The sequence below is a fragment of the Carlito syrichta genome, unplaced genomic scaffold, assembly GCF_000164805.1.
Source record: "Carlito syrichta isolate Samal-C Ts95f unplaced genomic scaffold, Tarsius_syrichta-2.0.1 Scaffold309108, whole genome shotgun sequence".
Taxonomy (NCBI): domain Eukaryota; kingdom Metazoa; phylum Chordata; class Mammalia; order Primates; family Tarsiidae; genus Carlito; species Carlito syrichta.
In genome coordinates this window covers 167601-189793 of record NW_007253204.1, presented here as the reverse complement: position 1 = coordinate 189793, position 22193 = coordinate 167601, and the positions used below count along the sequence as shown (strand labels likewise).

General features: G+C 47.0%; 1 pseudogene across 1 annotated transcript in view; it reads right to left on the bottom strand.

Moving 5' to 3' along the window:
• Nucleotides 1–15322: 15322 nt before the first annotated feature.
• Nucleotides 15323–22193, bottom strand: part of LOC103269209 — a 7808-nt pseudogene continuing 937 nt past the window's right edge. Inside the window, exons 2-4 of the transcript XR_002482458.1 lie at nt 21760–21852; nt 17253–17446; nt 15323–15506 (exon numbers count right to left, since the gene is read on the bottom strand). The product of XR_002482458.1 is annotated as a 40S ribosomal protein S4-like (transcript). The remainder of the gene's footprint in view (nt 15507–17252; nt 17447–21759; nt 21853–22193) is intronic.

Below are 22193 nucleotides of genomic sequence, written 5' to 3'. Positions count from 1 at the left end.
AGTAATAACAGCTACCATGCTTTGAATGCTTACCACGTTTCAACTCTTTGCATGTTTCTCATTGCATCCTCATGATAGTCTTATAAAATGTATTTTTATTTCTGCCTTACAGATGAGGAAACTAAAACTCAGAGAGATTAATTTGTAAGATCAAAGTCATATAGCAGAGTCTGTGAATCTAACCACCATTCTTTGCTGCTTCTGACCATTATTCTGCGTGAGGTCAAAGAGATAAGCCAAATGTTCTCCTGCTGGCCTTTGGCAGAAAGAAACTGGGTGCTCTAAACCCTCCTGGATCTTCTGTCAATCCCCTCTGTCTCATAGGCAGGCTCCATCCACGTCTTAGGTGGGTATCTACAGGCACTCTTTTAACTCTAACTCTTGAGACCTAAGGCAGCTGTTGAGATTCTCCTTATAACAGGTCCTCTGTCTGCCACCCATGGTTGTAGAGATAGAATCTGATAATTGGTCATCTGAGGTTTGTGTTCAATATGGATTTTTCCAAGTGAGGTAGTACCAGCATGCATACGTTGTTAAACAAGTGTCTAAATTAAAACAAGGGGCCTTGAGAGATGGATGTGCAATCCTAAGCCCTAAATCACAAAGTTTCATGGTAGTAGAGGTGCCTTTCCAAAGCTTTATTTTGTGCATTAGCACATTTGGAGCTACATAGATTGAGGATGGCAGGTGGCTCTTGCTTAGAAACCTAAAGAGCTTAAAACTCCATTTTGCTGACTTGTTTCCTTGTTGATAAGAGAACAGGGATGAAATGAGTTTGAAAGTGCCTGTCCCTGTAGCGCTGAATTGTGTAAGACATTTCACTAAAATAGCTTAACAAGAGCAACCCAGCTAAGCCATTAAAGGAAACTTGATCTTCCCACCATGGAATATGATTTTATTCTAATTGGAAAATGCTAATCCAGCACCACTCTATTCTGGGGTCTCTTAAACAACAAAGTTTTAAATCCCAGCTGCTATCCTGGGGAGTCGAGTCTGCCTGGAAACTTGGGGCTGAGGATGGGATAAGAAGAGGAGCCAGGAGCACTGAGGAAAGAGCACTTATTTGGGCCAGGCTGACACGTGCCTTCACACTAAGGTGACCAACTGCTTTAGTTTGCCTGGGGCTGAGGGGTTTCCCAAATGCAGGACTTCCGGAGCTAAAACCAGGAAAGTCCCAGACAAACAAGAACAAATTGGCCACCCTAAGAGTGTCTAAACCTCCAATATACCTCTGTTTCCTAATCTGCAACAAGGAAATAATCACAAGAAACCCTCCACGGTAGCATGAGAGAGAAATGAATGTGACAAGACCCGTGAAGCCTGTGGCACATGGAGATATCACTGTAGGAATGCTTTCAGACTTAGGGTAGGGTCAAGAATCATGTGGATGCATGGCCCATCCAGGAGAGGAGGGGGCCTGCATGAGCCAAAGGGAGTTATGAAAGGCTGTGTGAGCGCAAGAGCGCTCAGGGGAGCCTTGGAGAACCCACAAGACTTGGGTTGAGATTGTACAAGGAGATGCAATGGTCTTGGAATAAAACATGAGTGATTCTAGAAATAACTTCTTCCCTGCTTCAAGCCACTGTGCTTAGCTACTGCTGTGCAGTCCCCTGATTTGCAGTCCCTTCATCCCCCACCTCCCGCTTGTCCCCTGTTTCTCTTGGGATTCTCTTATGCTGTGCCATAGGCGGAGCCCTCCCTCCCTCCCCAAAACACCTGCTCATTAACTGGCCACCCGTCCCCTCCCCATGAGAGGGGTCTGGTGAGCCAGGATTAGGGAAACTTAAGCTCAGAGAGGTTAAGTGACTTGCCAAGAATCACCCAGCAGATCAATTTCGAATCCAGAAACAGGAACCAGATGTCCACACCTTACTCCATGCTAGCTTTGGAAAGTGGAGTGTGGGGTCCAGGACGCCCCAACAGAAAGGCCAAGGTCCTCTGGGAGAGACCAAGCATTCCAAGGCCATTCCATAATTCATGGTCAGAAATTCTCCCTAAGTGTTCCTTCAGGCAAGGCATCATTTCTAAAAATTCAGCTTTGAGGATATCCTCTGAGTTTGAAAGTTTTACCTGTAAAGTAAATTTCTGACCATCATTTAGAAAACGAAGCCACAATGAGTGAAATTCATGAATTAAGGATTTGGCACTAGCTGTATCAAGTATCAAGTAAATGAGCTTTCCGTTCCCAGTCACACATTCAGAGCTTCTCATTTCAGCCAAAATTGGCAAGAGTCAAGCTGGTTATTAAAGCGAAACCTGGAGAAGGCAATTAAGCACTCCCAGGGTTAAAAGGCTGGATCCAGTGGAAACACGACTCATAAATTTTGCTCACAGATAGCCCCGTGATGCAAAGGCTGTGGCTCTCGAGCAGAGCTGTGTGTGAGGAGGACGGCTCCTCGCTCAGGGCTGGAGGATACGAGGCGTAGTGAACTCTTCCTGGGAACCAGCCCCGTGCTCTGCCCTTGCTTTGGCAAAAGGAGGGGAGGTGGAAGAGAGTCAGGGTCTCCAGAGAGACTGGGTGTTCCTCCAGAAGCTTCCCTGGAGGTGCAAGTCACTGCCTGGGGCGTCTGTGTGTGCTCCTTCTTGGGCATTTAGAAATAGGCTCAGCAAACGTCGTGGTTTATCCTGTACTGAGGGGTGTGCCCTGAGAGGCAGGACTTTCTTTTTTTCTTTTTTTTTTTTTTAACTTGGAAAAGTATTTTTTTTTAAAGTTGTGGGATACCCTTGTTGATGAGGTGTGCCCCTCCCTCCCCTAGCAGTTTCCCTCAACTGCCAATCCCACTCCCCTCCCCTGGCAGTTTCCCACTACTGCCAATCCCTTTCTTATAGTGTTATGATAATTGCTCAAGGTCCACTGACGAGTGAGGACAAATGATATTCTGTTCTTTGTTTCTGTGATAGATCACTGAGTATGATTGACTCTAAATCCGTTCATGTTGCTGTGAAGTCCATATGTGTGTCCTTTTTGACGGCATAATATTCCATTGTGTGTATGTACCACATTTTCTTTATCCAGTCCAGCTTCAATGAGCAACCTGGTTGGTTCCATGTTTTTGCTATTGTGATTAGAGTTGCAACAAACATACGTGTGCAGGTATCTTTTGTGTAGAATGATTTGAGTTCCTCTGGGTATATTCCCAATAGGGGAATTGCTGGGTCATAGGGAAGATCAATTTCTAGTTCTTTCAGAAATCGTCACACTGTCTTTCAAAGAGGTTGCACTAGTTTGCATTCCCACCAACAGTGTACAGGCGTTCCTTTTTCTCTGCATCCTCCCCAACATCTGTTTGTTGTTTGTTTTATTAATGATGGCCATTCTTACTGGGACTAGGCGGTGTCTCAATGTGGTTTTGATTTGCATTTCTCTGATGATGAGTGAGACTGAGCACTTTATCATGTTTCTGTTGGCTGCCTGTATATCTTCTTTTGAGAAGTGTCTATTCATGTCTTTTGCCCGCTTTTTAATGGGGTTGTTTGTTTTTTTCCTTTCGGCGCATTTGAGTTCTTTAGAGATCCTAGATGTTAGACCTTTGTCAGATATATGGTTGGCAAATATTTTTTCCCATTCTGTGGGCTGTCTCCCGCTCTCTTGACAGTGTCTTCTGCTTTGCAGAAGCTCATCAGTTTGATGAAGTCCCATTTTGTCTATCTTATTTCTTATGGTATGGGAGCTTAGGGTTTTGATCAGGAATTGGTTGCTAGTTCCAATTTCCATAAGGGTGTCTCCTGCATTTTTTAAGATTCTTATAGTTTGAGGCTTTATGCTTAGATCTTTGATCCATTTAGAGTTTATTTTTGTGTATGGTGATAGGTAGGGGTCCTATTTCAATCTTCTGCACGTGATCAGCCAGTTTTCCCAGTACCATTCACTGAATAGGTTCTCCTCTTCCCAGTGGTTGTTGTTGGAGGGTTTGTCAAAGATGAGTTGGCTGAGAAATTGAGGCTGTTTCCGGAATCTCTATCTTACTCCATTGGTCTATATGCCTGTTCTTGTACCAATACCAGGCTGTTTTGATTACTATAACCTTATAGTAAAGTTCGAAGTCTGGAAGTGTGATACCTCCTGCTTTGTTTCTTTCTTTCTTTCTTTTTTATTTTTGAGTTGGAGTCTCACTCTGTTGCCCAGACTGGAGTGCAGTGGCCGCTCCCAGCCACCACAGCCTCGACCTGCTGGGCTCCAGCGATCCTTCCGCCTCAACCTTCCGAGTAGCTGGAACTACAGGCGTGCGCTACCACGCTCGACTAATTTTTGATTTATTGTAGAGATGAGGTCTCGCCAAGTTGTTGCTTTGTTTCTTTTGGAGGCAGGACTTTTGATGCAAAAACTAAAGACCTGGGCAAATTGGGACAAGCTGGTCACTCTACAAATGATCCTGTCCTTTTGCAAGAGTCATTATTACTGGCTCAAAAAGTTCACAATATGTGTCAAGCCCCAAGCGTTGGATGTAGAAGTCATGCCTCCAGCTCTAGAGCTATAAAGTGGAATTTCTGCAGTTCCCTCACCTGGGGTTTTGTGGGGATTCAATGAAATGGGGCAGATGAGCGCTCAGCACAGGGTGTAATGCAGAAACCATCAAGACTGTTGACAGCTGCTGGACTCCTCTACATCTGCCCTTTGCTCTATATGGCTGAATGAGGGGCTCTTCCACCTCGCCGGGCAGCAAACATGCTGGCTCATTGAAGTCCAGAGTCTACCCAAGATCTACTCGAAATGCATTATTCAAACTAACAAGCCTTTGGGAAAGAGGTAGACAGTAGCTCATGTTAGTTCTTTGTCTTTCAGAGCAGTCAGGAAGGAGGGCCCAGGTTTCACGGTGAGTCAGATGTGCCATCCTAAGAATGGCTTTATTGGTTCTGATTAAACCTGATTTGAAAAATAGACAATTCAAATGGGTTATATATTTGTTAAGGAGGTTCTTTTAGAGTTCAAGAATTTGATCCCATTTTGCCCTCTCAAGAGGTTATTTGCTAATAAACATTGCCTCAGACAGAGGAGAAGTCACAGAAAGACAGAACACGCCACCTTTGAAAGCTCAGAGGCACAATTCCTCTCCACATGTCTTCATCTCTTTGGAAAAAGTTACATAGCAGAGTATCTCACTACAGATTTACATTCAGTGCAACCATCCATGGTGATCCTGTCCTTGCTAATAATCTAGAATTAAAATGGAATGTGGCTGCTCATTAAGCCTGTCACTCAACTAAGAGATGCATATTTGTTTTCAAATGGAGCTGGATCTGATCCTGCCTGCCTTCCGCTGAAGCTGAAGATGGAAGATTTGGATTTGAATGTAGGCCCAAAGAGTAAAGGTCCTCTAAGTGCCTTTAAAATATTCCTCCTCTGAAGATGGACCTTAATATCCATTAAGATCAAATTAAAAGCCCAAACCAAATCATCTTACATTTCAAAAGTGTTGTGTTTGGGATACATTTTCATCAGTTTCCTCGTTCAACTTAAATGTTTTCTTTGCTTTGTTTCATTTGTAGTGAAATTTTAATAATTTAAAATGTCCAAGTTTTTTTTAAAAATTAAACTTGCTTTAAATTTTATTCAATTGAAACTCCTACCATTTGGCTTGGTGTATATCAGCTGGGATCTAAAGGTTACATTGTCTACTGTGGAAAATGCCTGCAAAAGGATTCTGGATTGGAAACGTTTAATAGCTATATAGTCAGGGAATTTTTCACCAGGAAAGAAATGGGCAGGCCTGTGTAGGCTGACTAATTCTCCTTGGTCACTCCTTGGACTGTCCTGTGATCCCCTCCATGGAGGGGAGCTAACTGGAATATGGGGACCTGTTTTGCCTAGTGATTCAGCGGAAGGCAGGCAGGATCAGATCCAGCTCCAGTTCTTTGGCTCGGCTACAAAGAACAGGAAGATTTGGTGGTATCTCGGGTCACTTTCTGATATCTCCAATCTTGCCACTCTTGGTTAGGATTAGCAAATAAATAATGTGCAGGCCTCCACAATCTTCTCCTGTCCTCAAGGCAGACATCACTCATTTATCACTTCACTCTTTGCTATTTCCTGAGGCCCTGTTAACACTATTCTCAAGCAACCACCACCAGTTTGAGAATTGAGACAAAAATAAAACTTAGCTGCCCTCCTGGCCTTGCAGCAGCCTGTCTGGGTGCCTGCCATCATAGAGAAGAGAAGGTCTGAGAGAAAAGAAGAAAAAGGGTTGTCAAGGAGCAACTCCATCCACAACCAGGGTGGAGCCTGCAATGTCCCCGCTCCTTGCGGTGTGTGAAGGCATGTGGGCAGATGGGCCTCCCCAACTTGCCAGACAAGCCGTTAGCCTCTTGGAGCCTTTGTCCTGCGGGTTGCTGGGATCAGCAGGACAGTACATTCTGGAGAAACAGCAATTCCTCACTAAGTGGTTTAGGAGACACTCATGAAAGGCCGCGAGGAGGGTGCAGCTGGTGAGGTCCAGGCCCCGAGCCCACCCTTTCAACCCTGCCAGGGGAGTCTGTTCCCAGACAGAGTGTCTCAACAGGAAGCCAAGCAGCCTTGCAGTGGGCAGGAACAATGGTCAGGCCTGCACAGAGACAGGGAGAGACTTTAAAGAAGTCTCTTGGCTTCTGGATGAAACACTGTGTGTCTCCTGGGATGCCTGGTGTGCTGTATTAACTATTTTTATTGAACCTCCGAGTCCACAGATGTGTCCCGCCCACACAGGCTTCTAGAGGCCCGGTCCTAGCCGCAGGCTCCACAGAGGGAGATCTGCAGAGGTTAACACCATTTGCACCTTGAGCTCCGCGAAGATGAAACCAGCTCCCTTGTCAGAAATATCTGAATATCCCCTAAATACTTAGATATTTAGGTGTGTAAAATGGCTCCCGGAAATGACTGCAAATAATATTAAAAGAAGAACTCTATCAGCTCCCATCGCCCTGCCTTTCCTTTTGCTCCCTGGAACTTCATTAGCCACCTGGCAGCCAGATTGATTATCTTAGAGTTTAATTCTTTGAAGGCTTCCCAAACCACTGAGTGTGAAATCAACTCCTCGCTGAGATGGCTCAGACTGCATGTGAGTAGAGGGCTTGGGCCGTCACCCCCTATCCTCCTCACAGCCTTTGGCTTTGCATTCACATCTTCCTGCTCCTCAAAAGCACCACACTCAGGCGGCTGCACTAACCGGTGTCTCGCCTGGGTGGCTCTTCCCTGGATACTTGTGGGGCAGCATAGGGGTCATTCATAGGCCCCTCCAAGGTAGCCTCTGCAGAGAGGCCTTCCCTAACCATCCAGTCCAAAGTAGTGACTCTGTCTTTTTTGCAGGCATCTGAAATGGTTATGCTATTTGCTTTTTTCTTTCATGTTGTCAGTCTCCCCTACAAGAAAGTAAGATCTATGAGAGCAAGACCTGGTACCTGGCATAGAGTCTGTTTTCAACAAAAATTTGACAATGAAAGGAACTTTGCTAGGTTTCCTAGGACCAGGGAATTGTTTTCTTTCCCTATGATTTCCCAACAGGCTTTGCAGGTGACCAGCTGTAATGGGCACAGCCCAGAGCCCCTGCCGCTGGTGTGCCAGTGATGCACGCACGGGCCTGAGTGGCCCTTTTCCCCTCAGCCTCTGCTTGACACTATAGATGTGCTGTCTCCCACCCACAGGGACCTCTCTCTGGCCGGCTCCCCACCTCGGGCAGCTGTGCTGGCACCTTCCTTCCACCGCCTGTTCTGGAGGCGGCTATGTTTCCTCTTGGACCCCAGCCGGAGGACAGAGGCTCCTGGGAGCCTCTTCTCTGATGCTGGTCACATGTTTTTGCTCCTGTCCCAAACTTATCCCCAGGATATGGGCTCTTGGGTTCAGAAGTAAACAAATTCCCGGCAGCTCTGGGATAGGAGGGAGGTCAGTTCTTAGTCTTAGTCACTTGGAGAGGGGGAAAATGCAAAAGTCTCACCAAGAGCACAATCTTTGTCCCTTTACAGCCAAGACAGCCCATCCTAGCCCAGGAAGACCCAGGTCTGCAGCCTCTAACCTCTGCCTTGACATCAAGCAAGTCCAGGGGAGCGATATGCAGGTGAGAGCCCTGTGGCCTGCTGCAAGGAGACCTCTCTGAAGCTCAGTTTCATCACCCACAAATGGGTGTGACAGTAACACTGAAGCTCAAAGGCAATGGTGAAAAAAAAATGCAACATATGCACAGAAAGTGCCCAGCAAGAGCTCCATGTACACATATCTAGGAACGTCAGATGTGTTAGTGGGAGGCATTGCAGTAAGGCCACTAGGTAGGGACCAGATTGACTTGGCTGACAGGGAATGAGTCAAACAGGGGTTGGGCAGAACTATCCCTTCTGTTCCCAGTTGAGGACATGAGTCGTCTAAGGAATACTTTGATGTTAAACTTGGTAGTACTGCCAGGACATATAGGAGCTCTGAGTGAGAAAGATCTGAGCCTCACTTATCTTGGGTCCCCCGGGCCAAATTCTGTGCCAGATACACAGTAGGTGTGAAGGAAGAGAGAGACAGTCTGGCAGTGTATTCCAGAAGGACAGAAATACTCAGTAAATGCTGAACAAATGAATGGTTTCCCTGACCTCCTGTGCTCTCTCTGCCCAGCTCCTCCACCTGCCTGTCAACTCAAATCCATGCAATGGAACTACGAGAGGTTATCACAGGAAGCAGGTTTTAACCCTGGAGAAGACCCATCTTGGGAAATTCTGCTACACTGTCTCATTTCCTGTTGAGGTTTCATCCACATGTTCCCTGCGCACCTGTGGGAGGTCTCCAAGTATGTTCGGGGCTAGCCTGCGACTTCCATGCCAGGGAGCAGCTCCAGTCAACCCTTTCCCATCCTGCCAATCACTGTGCCCAGTGTAGTCATCAGGAAACTGGACATAAATTGAAGGAATAGGGAGAGGGGGCAGGGACATGTCACCTGGGGACGAGGCACTGGGCAATTAGAATCTCAACTCCCAGTGTTTACCTCAAAAGAAAAGGAAGGTAACAGAGGGATAATTGGGCATTAAAAAGAGAGAGAGAGAGAGAGAGAGAAAGAAGTAGAATGCCTAAGTGTGTAAAAAGCTCTATTTAAATTTCTTGTCTGTAGCATATACTCTAACCTATAATTATGGTTTTGAAAAAAAAGGATAATTATGAAAATTTCTGGGCTCATTAAAGACACACAATTGACATCCAAAATTATTTGAGTTAGAAATGATGCTGCAATGAGCCTCTTTTAAGAGACCCAGAGGGAAGAAACTTTGCTTTTTAAAACTCTCAGTCCTAGATTAACCAACCCAAAGTATCACAGATCACCTAAGGCAATGCTTTTCTCTAAAGGAAAGAGTGGCACAGAGGCTGCCCCCTCCACAGTACCTTCTTAGCTCGGCTTAGATCTTCATGGCTGTTGAGTTTGGTGGGTGGTGATTTTCTGGGGCTTCCTGTACAGTGTGGTCACTGCTATCTGAGTCAAGGGCTGTCCGAGAGCCCTGCTGGCTCTGTGTTTTGCTGAGGGGCTGGCCCTGCCCTGGGCTTCTCAGGAGACCAAGGAAGCAGTTAGATGGTCCTTTGCTTCAGAGTATTTCATAACTCTGGAGCTGGACTGCCCAGACACAAATTCCTGTACTACCACTACTAGCTGTGGGACCTTAGCACATCTCTCCCCATCCTTGAGGAGTTGGGCTAGTGGGAGTATGGACAGTTGGAAAACTTCCTTTGCCAGAGCTGAACCCTGCCCTTCTGTGAGTCTCAGCTGTACTCTCTCCTTCCCTGTGCCAGCACCATGATGAGTGTCAGGTGCTGTATCACAGGAGGGTGGACAAGATGTATGTCAGGGGTGCCAGCCGAGCCAGCTGGTTGCAGGACAGGGTCTTCCGGGGAGGCAGAGCACCCCAGCAGCCTTCTCCCAGAGAGGGCCATTTCCAGTGTATCCCCAGTGATAAGAACACCTTCACAGACCCCTCACTGCCAGCTGTGCTGCCAGGGTAGGCTTTCAAAGGCTAGGTTGCAGGCATTTGTTCCCAAGGTCACAGCCCCCAAGGGCCTCTCCTCCTGGTCTCCTGAGGAGCCCACTCCCTCATGACCTCCCACTGCCTCTGTCCCGGGCTCCCATACCACTCTGCCTTGGACCTGCCTCCCCAATTGTCCAGATGGTCATTGGGTTCTGCAGGGGGTTCTGACATCTGCTGCCATCAGGCCTCACCACCCTTAGGACTTTCTGCATCTACCCCTGAGGAACTGTCTAATCAGGTCATCGTCTAAGTTGTCAGTGCAGGAAGGCCTCTGAGAACCAACTGAGCTTTAAGGGGGCAGGGCTCACCTGACATCCGCAGCACTGTCTCCTAACCATCTTCCTAAGGCCCTGGACTGGGGCCTGCTATGGCTCCCAGGGTTGCTGTAAGGTCACATTGTGGTTGTCTGAGTTAGTAACAGGAAACCCAGTGCCTTCTGGCTGGGCATGGGGAAGTCAACTTAACTTTTTCTTTGGCTGGTGGTTCTGAAGCCAGCCATTTGTGGCCTGTGGTTTAGCAGTAACTCTGTGGATGGGTCAAAGCCTTGGCTCTAACAAAAGCCCTTTCTTAGAACTGATACTATCTCTTCAGCCTGAGGCTTGAGTAAAGTCAGATCCAGTAAAGAACCTGGGTGTTTCCTTATGGCTCTAAACAACCACTGCAATTTCAGAAATAATAATAATAATTTGAGATGGATCATAAACCTAAATGTAAAACCTAGAATCAAAAATATTGAAAAAAACAGGAGAATCTCTTCACAGTGTTGGGATAAGCAAAGAGTTCTTAGACAGGATACAAAAGGCATTGACCACAAATGGAAGGAATAATCTATTGGTCATCAAAAGTGAACATTTCTGTTTTTCATCATCAAAAGACACCATTAAGAAAATAAATGGATGAACCATTTGAAATATATATATATATCTGAAATACATATATACATATATCTGATGAAGGAATTATATCCAGAATGTATTTCTCTAGGTCAAAATAGAAGGACAAACAAGCCAATTTTAAATGAGAACAGAGATCTCACAAAATAAGATACATGAAGGGCCATTAGCACGTGAAAAGACGCTCAATGTCATTAGTCATCAGGAAAACACAAACCAAAACCACAGTGAAAGACTTCATACCCAATGAAATGGCTAAAATAAAAAGTGGTAGCACCAAATGCTATGGAACAAAAACAACTCTCACACATTGCTGGCAAGAATGTAAATGATAAAACTACTTTGGAAAACAGTTTGGCAGTTTCCTATCAACATATAGTGATTCCATTCCTAATTAATTACCCCAGAGAAGTGAAAACATATGTCTGTACAGATACTTGTACAAGCATGTTTATAGTGAACTTATTATAGCCCCAAACTAGAAACAAGCCAAATGTTCCTCAACAAGAGAATAGATGTTTTAAAGGCATATATTCATATGCTGGAGTACTATGCATCAATGAAAAAAGAACAAACTACTAATATCCACAACAACATAGATGAACCTCAGAAACATTACGCCGAGCAAAAAAGCCAGATATAGGGGAACACTATATGATTCCATTTACATGAAGTTCTAGAATGGATCCAACTCATCTACAATGACAGAAATCAGAAAAGTTTGCCTCTGGGAGCAAGGAGGCAGAGCTTGTCTAGTTAGGGGCAAACTTCCAGGGTGATTGGAAGTGTTTAATAGCTAGATCTTGTTTTAGATGATGATGACACAGGTCAGTACAATTGCCAACACTCCTCAACTGGAACACTTAAGATCTGTGCATTTCACATAAGATTTTATATATTTTATAGCTTGATTTAGAAAGCAATTTCAATAGCCAGCACTTACAGAAACCTTACTCTATGCCTACCGATGGTCCCAACAATGCTCACACCCACCTAGCAGGTGGGACCCATCGTGACCCTCTTTTTTACCAAAGAGGAAACGAAGTCGCTGAAAGGGTGCAAAGCCACTGAATGGAGGAGACAGAACCTCAATTTTGTGTCCTGAGACCGTCTTCACTTTAGATGTCTGGTTCTCAAGTTGTTATCTCTTGAGTCCATGTCAGCATCTGACACCTGGTCTTGCAGGCACTTAGGAAATGGTGTTGGACTGAAAATGTGATTTCTAGTCATTGTCAGATATTAAGTGGACACACGCTAAACCTCAAACCCTGTGCTTAGGGTGGAGGAACAGCAGTGAAGGAAGGGGCCTGCCCACTCAGGAGCCCACTTCCTGGAGAGAGCCCACAGGCAGACATCTAAAGGCTCCAGTGTGTATGCTGCTTTTGGTGCTTTTCCCTGACTATCTCTCGGCCCAGGTTTAGGGTTTATCTTCTGTGGCCTTCTAAGGCTCCACCCTGTTCCAGAGAGACCCTGGTTGGAAATGCTTTCCCTGATGACACAGGAAGCCTCTTCTCTTCACAGGTGCTCTGTCAGAGAGAGCGCTGTGAAGTACTCTCAGGCTCTGGGTGCATACCTGGCTTCTGCACAACTCCCTGTATCTAGGGCTCTCAGGGGCACACCTGCCAGCAGCGATACAGACGATGAGATTGTGCACGTGCTGTGAGGCCCCAGGCTAAGGCTTGCCCCTGCTTCTAGCTTCTAAAGGCAAGTTTGGTGCAGGTTCAGGCATCAGAGGTGCTCATAAATCACAGAGGGCCTGCGGCTTTGGGGAGCGCACTTTCCTGCTCTGCTGGGCCCCATCCTGCCTACAGATCTGGTGATGGGTCATCCATCACTGTCATCTGCACAGAGTCACTTGGGGGCCCACAGATCTCCCCATTCCCAGGGCATTCCCAGCCACCAGCTCCAGCACTGATGGGCAGAGTCATGCCCATCTTTCTCAGTTTGGGCCATCGGGCCTTCAGTCAAGACTCCTCAGTGACCAGCTCCCTGCCTCCTGCCTGCCCTGGTCTGCTTGGCCCAGGCTGTGCACCACACTAATCTTCCCTCATCATTTCTGGGCATTGGGAATCAAAGCTTCAGAGACATGGTTGATGATCGCCTCATCTGGGGGTCACAGGCTGAGGTTCAATACCTTCACTTCTTGTGGGATTTTTTTTCTAATAATCACCTGTACCCTTTTCTCACCCACCTTGGTACCAAAATTAACTAGACTGCCTAAGGGAGGTACTTGGCAACCCACTGCAAGCAGCATTTTGAAGGATATAATCCTCCTTCCTCTGTACACACTTCGCACACTGAATCGTATATTATAAAACTCTTTGCTGTGCATTTTGTCACCCATTCCCAATGCCATACTGTAAGGTACACAGCAAGAGATTGTCATTCCCACCTTTAGAGGAAGAAACAGACTCTAAAACTCTTGGTAGCTTGGCCTTGCCCAGCGATGATGTCTGAGCTGACAGACTGATAGACAGTCCATGCTCCATGTTACCCCGGTAGATCCTCACGTGGTCCAGAACTGGATGTTCCTTATATGTGGCCAGTGGGGCTAAATGAGGTTTCTTTGGATGCACCAGAGGTGGGACCCAGCAAAATCAAGATAGAAGCAGTCTTGCCTCTACCAACCTGTTCTCCACACTGAAACCAGAGTGATTGTTTTCTTTCAGTCAAAAAACTAATCTGACCATGTCTTTCTCTTGTTTTAAGCTCTATGTGTGCCCTGAGCTCCATGCTTTTGTATATTATCTCTTTAATCCTACAACGACACTACAAGATGAGGTGTTAGAATGCTTACATACAGATGAGAAAGATGATACCGCATTCACTAACTTGTTGGAAATCGTAACTGCAGAGATTGAAATTTGGCTAGAAAGTCTGTGCACTGAGCCATCCTGTGGACTACTTCCTGCTTTTTCTCCCCCCGCAACCCATTTATAGTAGGTTCAATAATGTTCCCTGAAAGATATGTCTAAGTCCTAACCCCCAGCACCCGTGAATGTAATCTTATCTGCAAATCGGATCTTTGCAGGTGTAACCAAGCTAAGATGAGGTCACACTGGGTAGAGCAGGACCTAAATCCAATGCCTGGTGTCCTTATCACAGGCCATGTGAAGGCACAGAGACACAGAGAGAAGACCAAGTGATGACAGAGGCAGAGACTGGAGCGATGCCTCTATGAACCAAGAAATGCCAAGGATTGCTGGCAACCACCAGAAGCTGGAAGAGGCAAGAATGGATTCTTCCCTGGAACCTTCATGCTTCAGAAGGAGCATGGCCCTGCCAGTTCCTTCATTTTTGGATTTCTAGCCTCTAAACCATGAGAGAAAAAATTGCTATTGTTTGAAGCCACCTGATTTGTGGTGCTTTGTTATGACATTCCTAGGAAAACAATGCACCATTTTATTCTGATGGTGAGGAGAGTCTGGGCCACGCCTGGTACTGTTTTCCCCTCTGAAGACTGTTAATGGCCATCCACCTACAAAAGGCTCTGAGAAGTCCCAAAGCTAGGAAAATTGTTCAGCATTTTCTCATCAAATGTTTCCCAAGCAAATTTGTCCTAGGGATCCCATTCTTGCAAAACACCTTCTAGAATGGTGTGAGGCTGGGCTCCGAGGAGCACACTTTGAGAAGGGCTGTTCAATGCCACACTGGCTTTCTTCCTGGGATAATATGGGGTTGGAACCGGAGCCACACACAGGGCCTTCTCCAGGAAAACACCTTCTTTTTGATTGAGTGTACTAGTGCTTATTCATTACTCCTGACAGCCCCTTCCTACTCTCATCAACACTGGAAAGAAAAAAAAAAGCCCCAAGAAACTTAATGATTCTAGACATGGCTATGATCGTGCTATTCCATGTGAGTAGTGAACAAGATGGTCATATTTAATATCTTACAGGGACCCACAGGCAAAAATAGCAGAGGCAGATGCCTAGGCTTGTGTTGTTTTGTCTAAAGTATGAAAGACAAGAAGTCTGAAATCTGGAGGGCTCTGTGGGAACTCAACTTTTGCCTCTGCAGAGGAATTTTCCTGAAGGCAAACCTGAAAGCTTCAATCACTACTCTGGGATGCTTCATCGTGCTTCCATCTCTCAGCCAAGAATGCCTCAGAGAATTTCTCAGCCAAGAATGCCCCAGTCAGGCTGCCCTTTGGTTCTCAAAAGGTGAGATGCATTTTGTCACCTTCCGAGGCTACAGATACAAGGCTGCACACTGGCTTTCTGTGCAAGAAACTGTTCTGTGCCCCTGGCAACCTGCTGCCCACCATTTTCCTCACCTTTCACCGTGCCTTATTAATTTCTCAGCAGAAATGTCACTTCCTCCGGGAAGACTTCTCTGACTCTCCAGGCTCCATCTCTCTGCTTCACTCTCCCCAAGCACCCTGCATATCTTCCTTGGAGACACTGACACCACACAGTGACTTGCTCACTGACTGTCCCTGCCAGATCATGGGTGCCATGAGGACAAGATGGTCATAACACAGTAACAGTGTCAGGCCTGAGAAGCCCCCAGGACATAGCTGATGAACGGACATCTGCCTCTTCTCTGGGTGCCCACTTAATCTCCACTACCACACCCCAAGCGTCCTTTCTCTGCATGCTAGCCCCCCAAGATCTGGGGGAAATGTCTGCAGAATCATGAGCACCTTCCTGGTATCTTTACACAACACCAGAATCCATGTTTGGTGTTCATGATAGCCTCACACTCCTGAAAAGGTTTCCATCCCAAGGTGCAGCAAGTATCTGTGCCAGTTTGCACCGTTCAATTAGTATTCTGGCTGTCACATTCCATTCTGGACTTGGCTTGAAGTTATGAGGAAGGTGAAGGGTTCAGTGATGGGTTCATGCACTGTTCCCACTGATGAGGCTCAGGGGAAGAGGGAAGTTCCATCTGTGGACACAGGGACTAGTAGGAGGCTCTATGCTGTGGGGTTTGGTGTACAGTAAATTCTCTGGGTGTGCATATTGGAGGCTGCTGTTTTCTTAACAAGTTTAGTATCTCTGTTACGTCAGATGCCCCAAAAGCAGGCCTGCCTTAACTAGAGCAGATATATTCTGGGTTGGCTAGACAGAGGACAAGGCAACTCCTAACTATTCTCCCTCGAAGATCTTTCTTAGGCCTCAGCAGCATACGTCCTTTCATTAAGAGTAGGATGGTGGCAACATCCCCGGTTTAAAGAAGACTTCTGACTTCTAGACCAGTGTTATTTGGCCAGTTATGGGGCACATGTAAGGGTCAGGTTGGATCAAGATCAGGTAGATTTTTGTTTGTTTAGTATTTACTATTTTCCAGACAGTTTGTTAAGAGCCTTACATGAATGATCTTATTTAATTCCTTTATTAGCTCTTTGAGTGGGTATTACTATTGTCCCCATTTCGTAGATAAGGAAAACTGAGGAACAGAGAGGTTAAGTAACTTGCCCAGCACAACACAGTTAATAAATGACAGAGCCAGGATTCAAACCTAGTACTGACTGACAGCTAAGCTATGTTTTCAATTAACTTTTCTGGTAGTTTCCAACTAATTACGTAGTTTCCTGGCACCAGGCAGACTGCAGCGTGTGGTCTGTGTTGATGATGCAAACCCTGCAGTGTCCCTGATTGCCATTCAGGTGTTGGGGGCTGGGAGGTCAGCTGAGGACGGCCTCTGATGTAGGTAGGCATGGCTGAGATGGCTGAAGGAAGGTGGGACTGCCAGGAGATAGACCTCTTGGGTAATGAAAGATGATCCGGGACTGGGAGGGATTGGTCACTATCTCTTGGGCCTGACTCCTCCTTGCTAGGCTCTGAAATCTCTCTGCTGATATGCTTGAGGTCCTCCCTGCCAGCCTGTGCTCGGAGCTTTTGGGCCTGGACCCCTTGGTTCAGTGCTCCATTTGGGCTTGCATTTTTGATATCTGACTCTCAGGGAGCAGCAGCCCTCTGACCTCTCCAGCTCAGCACAGAGCAAGCAGCTCCCTTCATGGTGGTCCCAACGCTGCTGCCTCTGTGGATAAATGGGAAGGCTGGCTCTGCCATCTAGTCATGTGGTACCTTGGGCAGGTTCTGGAGCTTCTCAGAGCTTTGTTTTTTCCTCCGCAAAGTGGGGATATCAGTATTTACCTCATGAGTCATTGTAAGACATCAATGGAATACAGGTGATTAGCACATGGTAACTATTCCATGAGTCTTAACTTTGACGACGATGACAATGATGACAACAGCAATGGTGATGACAAAACACGAGGTCCCAATCATGCTAGACCACGCACAAACTTTAGTGCCTATGTAAGTGGCGACCTTGCTTGGAAGGACAGATGACAACATAAAACTGTCTCTATATAAAGTTATCATCCTTACAATTTGTGTGTGGGCTCTGGCTCTTACAAACTGTGTGAATTTGGGCAAGTGACTCAAACCTCACCCTTTCTGAGCCCATCCACTCAGGAGAAATTTGGCCTGCAGTAGGAGACCTTGCACCCAGGAAATGGAGTGAGACCTTTCCAGGGGATTGGGGATGTCAGCTCCTGACGGGTGATGGGTCCCCAGGGCAAAGTCTCCTGTCTTGGTCACACCAGCAGGGTAGCAGAGGCTGCTCTTGAGGGTGAGCTGACCTGGCTGGAGCACAGAGGGATTTGGGCAGCAGTTGCTCCCTCTGCCCTCTCAGGAGTCACCCACCTGTAACTTCTTGCTTTGAACTCAGCTATCTCTTCCCAGCTTCCCATTCAGTCATCAGCCCAGCCCTTTCTGTTCAAAGGGAGCCTCCTCTCTGTGAGAAGTGTCAGCTTCTGAGGCTAGACTCCCATGCCCATGACACCTGTGCAAATATGGCCTTTTTGATGACCACTTCCCCAGGGCAGGGCCTGGCTCTGGCTGGGCAAGCAGGAGCTAGATGTGTGTCATGAGCCTCCAGGGCCCTCATGACTTGTGCCAGGCTTGAGGTGATTCAGACCTTCAGTGACTTCAAGCTGGGTGTGGGAGATAGAATAAAGCAAGAATGGGCTCTCTGTACTCAAGTAAGTCTCTGATCAATGCTCCGACAAGGCTCCGATCCTGCTTTTCACTAGGACGTGAGTTTGGATGAGACACTTGGCTTCTCCTAGCCTCAGTTTCCCCACCTTCTAAGCTGGACTGAAGATATTAACCACTTCAAAGGACTGATGGGATAAAATCTACTTAGCACAGTGCCCAGCACACGAGAAATATTCCATATTTATTAGCCATCATCAGCGCACTGCCATTCTTTACTGAGGAGCCACCAGTTTGTAAGAAGGCAGACAAGCACTCAGACAATCCCAGACATGGGACCAGTGCTCTAGGGAGCAAGTATTGGATGCTGTGGGAGCATGGAGAAGGGGCACTAGAATTGCTGGTATGTCCGGAAGGTGCCATCAGGATAAGGGGTGAAGAAGGAACCACCCCTTCATCCTGGAGGAACAGCGGGGCAAGAGACACAGCCCCTTCCCTCAATCTACCAATGTGCAGACAGGTCTCAGCTCCTCGTTGGGATCTGCATGACAGGCAGGCCATCACAAGTGTCATGAAAGAGCTAAGGGACACGTAGGGCAGTTGTGGGTGAGAACAGCATCCCCCTTGGAGTTTGATAATTGGGAAAGTCTTCATGGGGAACTAACATTTATAGTGGCTTCTAAGAACAGCTACTTTTGGAATGTGTAGACCCTATGGAGAAAAGCACAGAGAAAATGCATAGACTAGTGGGGGGAAGGGAGTGTGGATATGTGGTGTGTAGTTTCTGAACGAGGGGTCCTTTCAGTGAGGCATGAAGAAGCCAGAGCTGAGGGGTGGGCGGCAGAGCCACGCCTGCCCCTGGAACAGTAGGGGTGGGGCAGGGTGGGAAGTCTGTCAGGGAGGCTCCCAGGATCCTTTATTCATGCCTTACTGGGCATGGCCCTGTGTCTGGGGACCGAATCCACAGCCCATGGGCTACTGAGGTGGGCGGGAAGGTCCCTGGGGCCTGGTCTGACCCCGTCTGGTAGGCCAGCTCTACAGTCCATAGAGGGGCTGGCACCAGTGGACCTCTCTGCATCACCTCCCGTCTCCGTGCCTCTGCTCTCCGCCTGTGGTTTTTTCTTCAGGTCTTCCTGTGTTTGACGTCTCTCAGTGCTCAGCGTCTCTCTTCACCCAGCCATCTTTCCCTTATTTCTCTGTGCAATCGTCAGCAGGTCCTCTGCTTCCAAAACACATCCCAGATCTGACCACGCTTTCTGTCTCCTCTGCCTCCATTGCAGCCCAAGCTGTCTTCACCTCCTGCCTCAGAACTATGGTAGTCTCCTACCTGGTCCCCAGCTACCACGCTTGCTCCTGAATGTCCTCACTGCAAACTGGAGTGTTTGCGGCAGTTCTTTCTATCCATTCAGAGTAAAATCGAAGCTCCCATTGAGCCTATAAAGTCCTGTCTGGTCTCAATCCTTCCCTTCTCTTTTGCTCAATGCATTTTAGCCACTTTGGCTCATTTTTATTTTCAGGAACCCCAAGCATGCTGCTAGCCCAGGGTCTTTGTACTTGCTGTTTCTTCTGCCTGGAACCCTTCCCCAGACACCCTCATGGCTCACTGCTTCTCTAACCCTGCTCCACTGTCGTTCCCCAGAGAGGCCCCCCACTTAGCCGAAGCAGCCTCCCATCCCTTTCTTTCTTATCCTCCTGTTTCATTATCTTATGCCTTTATCAGTCTGAAATGACCTCAAGTGTTTGTGTGTTCATTGTCTGTTTCCCTCTTTAGCTTGTCTGTGAACTCATGAAGCCAGGGACCATGACAGTTTTGTTGTTTGCTGGAGTCCCATGCCTGGTGTGGAGCTGACTTAGAGGTAAGAGTACAGTGAATATGCGCTTACGAGTTGAGTCAGCCAGTTGAGGCCTTGGTGCCTGGGACTGAGCATGAGGAAAGAGGTTGAGGTCTGGGCACTTGGGTCCTTGGGGCTGAAACATCTTCTCCCTGTAGGCTCTGTGCCCCTGTGACACAGGTCCTCCAGCCTTCCAGGCAACAGGCACTGGGGATAGGAATGCAGATTCTGTCCACAGTCCCTTTTTAGTTTAACTTTTTAAAAAAATTATTTTATTTTACCTTAAAAATATGGGGTACAAGCCGGGCTCGGTGGCTCAGCCTGTAATCACATGCTTTGGGAGGCTGAAGTCAGTGGATTGTCTGAGCCCGTGGGTTCGAGACCCGCCTGGGCAACTTGGTGAGACCTCATCTCTACAATAAATCAAAAATTAGCTGGGCTTGGTATCGCGTGCCTGTAGTTCCAGCTACTTGGAAGGCTGAGGAGGAAGGATCACCGGAACGCAGCAGGTCGAGGCTGTAGTGGCCAGGAGTGGCCACTGCACTCCAGTGTGGGCGACAGAGTAAGACTCCGACTCAAAAAAAAATGTGGGGTACAAATGAGGGTTCAGTATATATGTGGTCATTATACAGGTAAGGTGTGGGTACCCTTATTGATGTTATGTGCCCCCTTTCCCTTGTAAATTCCCACTACTGCCAATCCATTTCTTATAGTATTATGATAAATTTTCAGGGTCCACTTATGAGTGAGAACATGTGGTACTCAGATCTTTGTTTCTGTGATAAATCACTGAGTATTCTAGACTCTAATTCCATCCAGGTTGCTGCAAAGTTCATAATTTTGTTTTTCTTTATGACTGCATAATTTCCCATCATGTAAATGGACCACATTTTCTTTATCTAGTCCACTTTTGATGGGCAGCATAGTTGGTTCCATGTTTTTGCTATTGTGAATAATGATGCAATAAACATAGTTTCTTAACTTTTATTATGGAAAAGTTCAAACATCTGTAAGAGCAGAGAGAAGAGCATGAACCAAACCCATGCGCTACCACTCCGCTTCAACCATGAACAAGTCCAGCAAATCTGGTTTCATCTATTCTATTCCTATTCTATACCCCCACCATGGTTTATTCTGAAGCAAATCCATGGGCTCTTCTTCTGTGGAGAAGCCCAGAAATATTTCCTGGCAAGTGTTTTCTGCAGCCTCCCAGCTTCTTTCTCCCCCTGTATCCCAAGTCCTCAGGTGCTTGTCTTCTCACCCAGTTCAATAGCTCTCAGTAAGGGATCTGCTAAATGTACTCCCATCGAGGTACACATGTCTGAGATTTTCATGGTCACTGAGATGGTGCATCATCCAAATTCTCTATTTTAATGATGGGATGTCAGGCCCCACCCCCAACAGGCAGAGGTGACCAAGCCATCCAGGGGAGCTTGGACCACAGTTAGACTGGCGCCTGCAACATTACTGCTTTGTTGCCCTGTGGGGAGTGGGGTAGCGGCAACAAAAGGGATGTTTGCTATGATTCAGTCAAGACCTGAGCTTTAGAATCGTTCTTCTGGTGGAAAAACATACAGAGAGAGAGAGAGAGAGAGAGAGAGAGAGAGAGAGAGCGCTATGAATCCCACTGAGGTGGAAAAGGCAGGCACTGCTTTCAGAGCTGGACTGGCCCTCATCACAAGCACAGCTAGACGGGCTCATGCATCATCCCCTTCCCTCTCCCTGTAGATAGGACATTTGCTTTGTTTAAAGTTGATAAAATGCCATTTCATTGGTAGTGTTTTCATTTAGGTTTCATGACTGTCCTGCCAAGGTGATTTTATTATTACAAAATATAGAAAACTCCATTGGGAGAAGAAAATAATATAAAACAGATTTTGCCTCACATACCAATATTCGTTGGAAAATTGAGACCTCAACTCACAACTCTTTTCATGATACTAAAATAAAGATCCCTGATGACTCCTAAGGTGCCAGTCCCTGGGCCTGTGCCACCTTGTCCTGCTGCCCTTTGAGCTACAGAGCCTGGGAATTGACCTGCTTCTGGGGAAGGAGCTGGAATCAGTCTGGACTTCCCAGTCGTGGGCTCTTGAGCCAATTCCTTTGGCTCCACCCGAGTCCTAGACTGACTCTCTGGCCAGATTTTCCATTGAATTTCATGGGAAGCTGTGGGAAGAGCCCTGCTACAGGCCAGTTCCTAATCCACAGGTTCTGGCTTTCAACCTGTAGGGAGCAGAATCAGCCAGAGAGCCTGATCCAAATCTGGATTCTGGGGCCCACTCCAAAGGTTCTAACCCAGTACAGAGAAGACAGGGCCCCGGAGTCTGCATTTTAGTAAGCAAGCTCTGGTGCTTTGAATCCAGCAGGGTACCCTGGACCATGTTCCAGGGATACTGCTGTGCTGAGGGGCACAGCGTGGTAGGAAAGGGGCAGGGTCACTGGAGTTGCAAATCCTAAGTTCTAATCTTGGCTTACTGACAATTTACCTTTAGTTTCCCTCCCCACCCCCTTTTTTTTGAGTTGGAGTCTCACTCTGTCACCCAGACTGGAGTGCAGTGGCCGCT